At 40.5% G+C, this 8,262-nt stretch overlaps 1 long non-coding RNA gene across 2 annotated transcripts in view; it reads right to left on the bottom strand.

The window, feature by feature from the left end:
- Positions 1–2,627: 2,627 nt before the first annotated feature.
- Positions 2,628–8,262, bottom strand: part of LOC130584455 (uncharacterized) — an 18,150-nt gene continuing 12,515 nt past the window's right edge. The window contains exon 4 of one of the 2 annotated variants that reach the window (XR_008966510.1): positions 2,628–3,371. This is a non-coding gene — a long non-coding RNA (uncharacterized LOC130584455). Of the gene's footprint in view, positions 3,372–4,669; positions 4,846–8,262 lie in introns of those variants that run through there. The other variant, XR_008966512.1, reaches the window with a different exon arrangement.

The raw sequence follows: 8,262 nt of genomic DNA, 5'->3' as shown, positions 1-8,262 counted from the left end.
TGCTAATGGCTTTGCACCTTCTGCTTTATTTGTCTGATTTGAGAGATGGTTAATTTTCATTGCAATGGTGCAGTTTCTTAGCAGCTTCTGTTGCTGTGTCTGCTTTAGATGAAAAATATCTGGTTTCACTGGAAATTCTTTATTTTCTGTGTGAATTATCACACTCTGAGACACACTATGAATGAGGGAAATACTCATACTCACTATGGAACATCACTGGTGATGAAGTTTTCAGAAAAATGAGAGGTGGGGAAAACCACTACAAACAGTGGGCCAATGAGTGTCTCTGTTTTGTTGAACKGCACAGGAGCCAATGAGGACTTCAGAGAAATATGGCTTTTTTTTATTGCTAGCTTGATAAAAATAGTACTCTGAGAGCAAACCTCCAGCCTGATCCAGACATGCAGGGCAATACATGGAATAATAGTCAATGAGACAGACTGAATATTCCAAAAGTTTTTTGCAAATTAAGTACCTGTATTGTGGCTCAAAGGCAGTAAGTACCTCTTCAAGGTGCTAATACATAAGAAGGCTGTATCTAAATACAGTTACATTTATAGGATGTAACTGTGCATAAATGATTAAATAATCTCTCCATCTTGTCAAGTGGTGCATGTATTGCTCGTGGCCATATTAACAATACAGAGATGTAGGCTGGAGGCTAGAGGGAACTGCTGCTTCTGGATAACCCTGCTGTATTTCTGAACAGGGAGAGCTTTCCTCAGTGGAGATATTATCACATGCTCATCTCAGCAGATTGTCTTTCAAGCCTCAGTGAGCCCTAGGGCTCCTCAACAAGGAGGAGGCTGACAGTAARGCACTGGTTTCTTAGGTGAGCTCTCTCTCTGTCTTTGCTATCTTAYCTGCACACATTAATTGTCCTGCCATTTCAGGAACAATTCCTTTTGTATAATTGAATTTCAGRTGCTATCTAGGTATGGGAGGTTGCTGGTGTATATATAAGGAAACCAAAATGTCTTCTCTGTTCTAAGACAATAAGAAGAAATAATGAGTCATCATTTGTCTCTTTTATTAAACAGAAGTTAAGAACTTCTGATTTCAGGGGTTCACAAGGACACAAAAGTCTTACCTTTCTTCCCCCTCTTTTTCTTTTCGTATTTCTGATTTGCTCTTTTTATCTTAGTTACATGACAGCTACTTTATGCCTCAGGCTCCTTCATGTCTCTGTAAAACAGCTATAAAAAGATCCCAGTYTAACTTTTCTCATCAACAAAAATCCGCTCCATCAGATAAATTACTACCTTGACCAATCCTGTGAAACACAGCCAGCATCCTRGGAGCACAGGAAAGGGGTGAGGAGTATGAGGACATTTGCAGAGGTAGGGTATATTCWTCATTCTTCATAATTTATCATCCACTTTGTCCTGCTGACATTGCCCTTTCCATACTGCAGAAGCCAGCTCTCCTGCAGTTTTCCTAACGTGGGATATTACCCTCTCAAGARCCCCAAATCCCAAGGTCACAGGCACAAACCATGAGCTTTTTTATTTCTCTGCTGTGCTTGTTGGGGATGGAATCTTTTGCTAATAGAACTTTTCTGTGTTATGCTGATGTTTCAACATCCTTAGGACAGTGCAAGGAACGAAGAAAATGCATTGCCTATAGCCATWACCCAAATCCATATCTCAGAGGAATTCTCACAAATTATGCATTTCCCTAAGTGATATACTTCACTCTAAGAACAGCTGCAAGTAAGRAGACAGTCATGCTCCTCTTGCAGCTCTCCCCTTTGCCAGTCCTCAGGCGCAGCAGCTCAGACCCACACATCAGCTCATCAGCCCTCCTCCCTGCCATYCTGTGCCCCAAATCTGGAAAAAAGAGGTGCAAAAAGGGCAAATGAGGTKGCCAACTCAGTCTCCATTTGGAGGGTAATAGAAGGGCAGAGGAAGGGGAGCCCTTATAAATGAATTTTGTTTGTCTGTGTTTGTGCTGCTGCTGCATGGGAAAGGTTCTGCCAGCTCTTCCTAGGTTTTATACTTCAGTGGTGAAAAATTGCTGGAGATCAAAATATGTCATTGAAAAGCTAAGCCTGCAAGGGCAGAGGTTCAGTTGTGAGGTACACTGTGGTATTTGTTCATCTGTACTGTAAGAGTCTCTAGATTTTGAAAAGCTATAGGTGTAATTCCTTCTGACATTGGACACCCTCACCGTATCTAAATGAATTTKTAGGAGAGGTGAAGCAATACCTTATGACTCATTCTCCAAGTTTAGGRCAATTTGACCATGATTAATCATTTTCAGCACCCTTTGCAATCTGAACTGTGATGACAGTTCAGGTTCACCAATAGTTTCCCACCCAAGGAACTSTAAACCTCCTCATGTTGGAAGAATCTGTGCTCTCTAATAGGCAAGACACCCTCTTGGGAAGGGAAGGCACTGGAGAAAGCCCATTGTAGCAGCTGGGGGAATCTGAGAAAAATATTTAGGTCTCATTGATCTCAAAATTTTTTATGATGATGCATTTCTATTCCCTGCATTCCTCTACAACCCTATCATAAATTGAAAATGAGGATGGAGCAAGCGTTATTGACTATTGCACTACATATCTTCATGTAAATGAGAAAAAAATGTACTTCATAAATTTTGAATAATAAATTCATGTCATTTGTTAACTATTCTAATGAATCATGTTGCTGTGAGTTCTGAAAAGGCATAAATTAGAGAATTTATGAGTTTAAAATCAAGTATATTATCATATATGAGGGCTTATTAGTATCTGTGAGCACAGGATTTCAAATTGCTTTATGAAAAGGAAGTGTTGAATCTTCGTAAAAGATCTTCAAGGCAGGCTGCTTTTGCAAGTTACTCTGAAAGGAGAGAAACTGAGGAGAATAACAGCACTTCTGCTTCCTAGTCTTGTATTTTGACCACATGCATGTCCAGCAATTTTAGAGTGGGGTTTGATGTGCCCCACYAGCATTAAAATGTTGTCCTGTCTTAGAGATCCGGGAGGTATAAGTCAGGCCATGGAAATTCACATCCCAGGTTTAGTTGTGGCAGTCAACTTGTGAAACAGTTGTGGGTTCTGATCCTTGCTCTAGAGCAGAAAGCCAACCACATCCTKCACTCCCTCAAAAGCAGCGTGGCCAGCARGTCAGGGAAGGTGATGTCCTCCATCTGATGTCCTCCTGCATTTTCTCCAGGAGACCCTGAGTAGAGTGCTGTCCAGCTTTGGAAATCCCAACACAGGAAAGTTTGGTCCTGCTGGAGTAAGTCCAGAGGAGGACCACAGAGGTGATCAGAGGGCTCCAGCACCTCTCCTCTGGAGACAGCTGAGAGTTGGGGTTGTTCAGCCTGGAAAAGAGAAGGGTGTAGGGACACCTTATAGGATCTTCCAGTACCTAAAAGACCTAAAAGAGAGATGGAGAGGGACATTTTACAAGGGCATGTAGGGACAATGACAAGAGGTAATGGCTTTAAATTGAAAACCAGCAGGTTTTTGATTAGACATTAGGAAGAAATTTTATGCTGTGAGGATGGTGAGGCACTGGAGCAGGTTGCCCAGAGCTGTGGGTGCCACATCCCTGGAAGTGTCCAAGGTCAGATTGGCTGGGACTTGGAGCAGAATGGTCTAGCAGAAAATGTCCCTTCCTCTACAGATAGCTGGGARTTAATGTCAGTTACAGTCACAGGACTGAAGATAAAATTAGAACTTGTCAATATTTCATTCAAATAGATCTGGATCAAGGGCCAAATTCTCAGCTGATTTATGCAATGTTAACTTTGAGATTAGTCYTCTTAATGGCTGTTATCTTTATTAGAACTTTGACCAAAGTATATTGTTATCCTATTATTAAAAAAAATGTACTTCACTGTRCCTATGTATTATTGCTCTTCTTTGGCTCACACCACACCTGAGATAGGCTTCTCTCACACACCGACCCATGTCATAATCACTKGATCTCACCTTCAGCTTTATTCTCTCTTATGATTCTGCTGTTTAACAAAATATATTTTCCCCCTTTTTTGTTTAAAAAAAGCACAATACAACAAAAATAAACCCCGTACAAAACCTTGTCTAAAAAGAGGTATAAAGAAAATTTAAGCATTTTAATTAAAAGAACTTCTGTGGTGATTTCAGCCTCATTATTCAATTATATGTTCCCATAATTGCCATAATATGGATATGACATATGCATAAATTCAAATAAGTTAGGTAGCACTGTCACAGCATTTATTTAACCTATAAATTTTTTTATCTATTAAAAATGCTTTCTCTTTGGTGTCTTGTCTTTTCAAGCTGTTTCCAAAAAGATGGTGCAGCTTAACTGTCATGGGTAAACAGAGGAAGTAGAGGAAGTTTTACAGCAAATACTTGGTTGGTATCTACATGTCCATGTGTAGGATTCAACCCTCTGGACTCAGATTTCTAATAGCACTTTACATTTCCTAGGACATGCTGCCTGGCCTCCATTTGACTCCATGGACATGGTCCTTATTTCCCAAGATCTGTAGATGTTTAAGAAATCCAATGCTTCAGATAYAGTACATAGAGAAGTGCTGTTTATGCTACAGACCATGAGGGACGGGACCTGATGAAGGTATGGCAAAAGAAAAATCAGATCAGAGAATCTGTAGGAGCATCTGGTGAAATTATTCTGAGATATCAAGGACAAAGAAAGCAGTCTTACTTGAACTACACCTGAAATTGTAGGGTGAGACAAGTTAAGAGGGTTACATATCTGTGCTGTTTTTCCTCATCCCTTGATTCTGAAGGACTTACTCTCCTGCCATTTTATTGTCCAGCAATGTCTGTTGGCCTCTCAGTCAAACAGGACTGATGCTTTTCCCTTTTTCCTTCAGGGAGCACCACTTTTTAAGGTACTAGGGAAGAGAAAGAAAATTAAATGTCACCTTGTATAATTTTCTTTCTTTGGAATTATAGGCAGTAAATATGGTCTTAATTAACTTAATTCCTCATCTGGATGTCCATCTGGATTTCCAGGAGAAATACAAACTCTGATGGTAACAGATTGGCTGGGAAATCCAAATACTAATTCTATATTTCATGAAGATGTATTGTGCTCTCTGGTGCCTGGACCAAAGCTTTGTCTCAGAAATTGCTTATCATCCAACCAGAGCTATACACCTCAAAAATCCCATKTTCTGGTGTGTTTGTCATGCATAAGTGCCATGGAACCAGGAATAGTTATTGAATGACATGTCAGGAAATTAATTCTAAACAAACATTTAAAAAGTTCTTTTATTTTTAGAGATGGGATATGCTGAGACTGTCATTCAAGTCCTTGTAAGTAAGGAACACTCAGACATACTATTTACTGCTATGTCATGTCTGAATCTTCCCCATACTGAAATGATCCTGCTTAAGCATTATGGTTCATACGCCAGTTAGTTCTTATTCTTTACTCACCTGGCTGGAAACACTGTCAGCTGACGTTATGAATGAATAATGCAACAAATTTAAAACCATGCCCTCTGGCAAAAAAAAACAAAMAAAAAAAAAACCCCAAAACTTTCCAAGGCAAATTGGATGAATCATCGATAAAAATGTTTAGAATATTTAAAAGTATGCCTGAAACCACCCCTGCATAAGCTTCCTTTAGCAAATCAGAAACTATGGTAGGATTATGAAAGCTAGGCTGTGTGTCTAAGTTCTTCAAAGTCAGTTCTTTCTGACTGCTACCTGACTAGATGACATCAAAATGACTTRTCAAATTGGTAGGGAAAGACACTAGGGAAAAACTGGCATTCACTGAGGTYTTTATGACTGCACCCTTGTTCCAGGACAGAGAGCTAAACAGCATAGAAACCTCGTGGTTCGTGGTTTTGGCAATATTTCGATGGCCATGGCCATTGCCCAGGAATCTAATGCTCCAATAAGCCTCTGTTTCACATGCACATTTCTACAAGGGAATCCTGCTGGCAAGGAATGAATTCCACCAGCTATCAGACCTCACCCTGAAAACTGATGAGGCTGAATTAATTTCTTTGATCTTGCTTTGCCTGCCATGCTTGCAGCTGAACAAGCTGRCATGTTGTAGTTATTGTAGGAAGAGACAAACAAGACTACATGAGCAGATAGGTCTTTTTAAGCACTGTATTTCTGAAAACCAAGAAGAGCAGCAAATACCTTCTCTCTGTACTGTGAACACTCCTGCCTTTGAGGAAAGGAGGAAAGAGGAGTCAACACAGCACCCACTTTATTAGGTAAGCCTATTTCACTGTCAAAAATATTCAAGCCATGACAATGTTATACAATCACATGAAGTAAAATATTGTTCCTATTTCAAAGACTGTCTCATGAAGATGAACAATTGTAAAAATCTTCCCTATGCTGTTTTAAGGGAAACTATCCATGAAAGAAGGAAGGAGAAAGGGATTAGCTGCACTAGTAGCTGGCTGCACTCATCTTCCAGCCCTGTTCTCTTGGAGCTGGAGAGGTTGGCAGTGGGGATTGTTGTTTTGCTGTGCTCTTGAGGGACACTGTGCAGGGTGTGCTAACCTGGAGAAGCCATACCAGCTTGCATGGATACTTCACAGAGGATTTCTTTATCAGAAAATTGTGTCTAGTTTTCCTGATGTTTGAATTCCTCGGGAAAATGTCTTGCTCATTGTGAATCTATGAAACATGCACATAATGTGCATATGTTGGGCAGTTCATGGCTGCTGCACAAAAGCTTCCTCTTCCTTTTCAGCCCAGCTGAAATATGATGCTGGGGTGGAAAAGTCACTGATGTAGATGGAAGTTCCAGCAATAAATATTGATGTTCTTTATACCTTGTCCAGGAGAAAAGGTGAGGTTGCGTATTTCTTGAAGCATGTGGAAAGCACTTCTGTGCATCACCAGCACCCATCATCATAAAGCTGCAGCTTTAGGCAGTACATTTTTCTTGGTGATCATAATTCAAAGCTACTAAGAGTTTTTTTAGACTATCTGACAACAGTAGCAAAAGCTTAGCAGGAGCAGGAGCTCTTAGATGCCCTAGAGCTTTCTTTTGAGCAGGAAATCAAAAAAGGTGTCATGTCCTGAGCTCCCTGCATTTGGTGATTTCCCTGACCTTGCAGCACAGTCCAAGAGAAGAAATATCAACTGTGTCCATCTGCAAGGTAACATTAAAGGAAATAACAGGGATAAACTCTTTTAGCAATGACATAGCTAGGATGCAAATTTTTTTGAAACTTATCAGTAGTAATGCTGTGTCCCAGTGATTCTATAATCAGACTTCTGCCTAAGTAAGTAGGAATAATTTCTGGAAGTGTTTGCAGACAGTGACTGATCTTCAGAATGTGGGATAGATTTTGTACTTTCTGTGACAAGATTTGTATTTTGCTTGAGTTGACTTGATGGGATTTGCATCAAGGCTTGTGCTGTTGGGTCAGTATTGAAGCAGCGCTGTCCACTKTGATGCCCTCCTACTCTGGCCTCTGGGGTTTCAGAACAAATTAATGTATCTCGTCAGCTAGGAGAGACGTTGGGCCCAAGTTTTCTGGGAGGATTTCCTCCCAGCTGCTCTGGAGCTGATATCTTGTGAAATTTGCTGAGTCTCTGAACTGTTTAAAGTGCTAAGCATGTCTAGTAAGTGCTAGACAAAAAGTGCAAGTGAGGGATCCCCTCCAGTCCCCCGAGTTGTGGAGCTGACTGCAATGAGTTTGTCATGTCAATGCACTTCATCTAGGCAGAATTAGTTCTTTTTCTTGTGTGTTTGGGCATGGGAGTAGCTCAGGTTTTTTCTGTTTGTGTAAAAAATGKGTCAAAGCAAAAAATTGACAGCTGCACTGCATATTGAACATGTTGGGGTCCATGTGGTTGCATTGGGAATGTGACCACACTGCATTCATGCTCTGAATACTATACAGCATGCCTGTCCTTCTGCCAAGAAGCAGTTAGAAGTAAATTTTTTCTCAGGTGTTGGGTTTTTTTATTATACTGAAGGTGTGGGGATGATACTGAAAGTGTTTATTAAATCCCACTGCTGTGGGACAATTAAGCTGTTCCATGTCAGTGACAGACTGCGGACACAAAGCAGCTGTGCTGCAGCAGAGGAACAACATTCCCAAAAGCTGGAARCCCAGGTATTCTGTCCTCTCCAGAATGAAACTCTATTCCAGATTGCTCTACTGAAGAAAGTGATAATTTACAAGTAGGACATCATTCCACATTTTCATAATTTCCCTTTTCAAGGGTATTACAGGTTCCTGTTCTGCAGCTCTAGTTCAAAAGCAACCTGTGTGCAAGACACACTCCAACAGTGAGAGTTTCCATCTCCTGACTGTGCTCTA

Source organism: Malurus melanocephalus, unplaced genomic scaffold (genome assembly GCF_030028575.1).
Source record: "Malurus melanocephalus ecotype Western Australia unplaced genomic scaffold, MMel_1.1 scaffold_0, whole genome shotgun sequence".
Lineage (NCBI taxonomy): Eukaryota > Metazoa > Chordata > Aves > Passeriformes > Maluridae > Malurus > Malurus melanocephalus.
The sequence above is the reverse complement of the archived record's forward strand: the minus strand, read 5'-3'. Positions and strand labels throughout refer to the sequence as shown.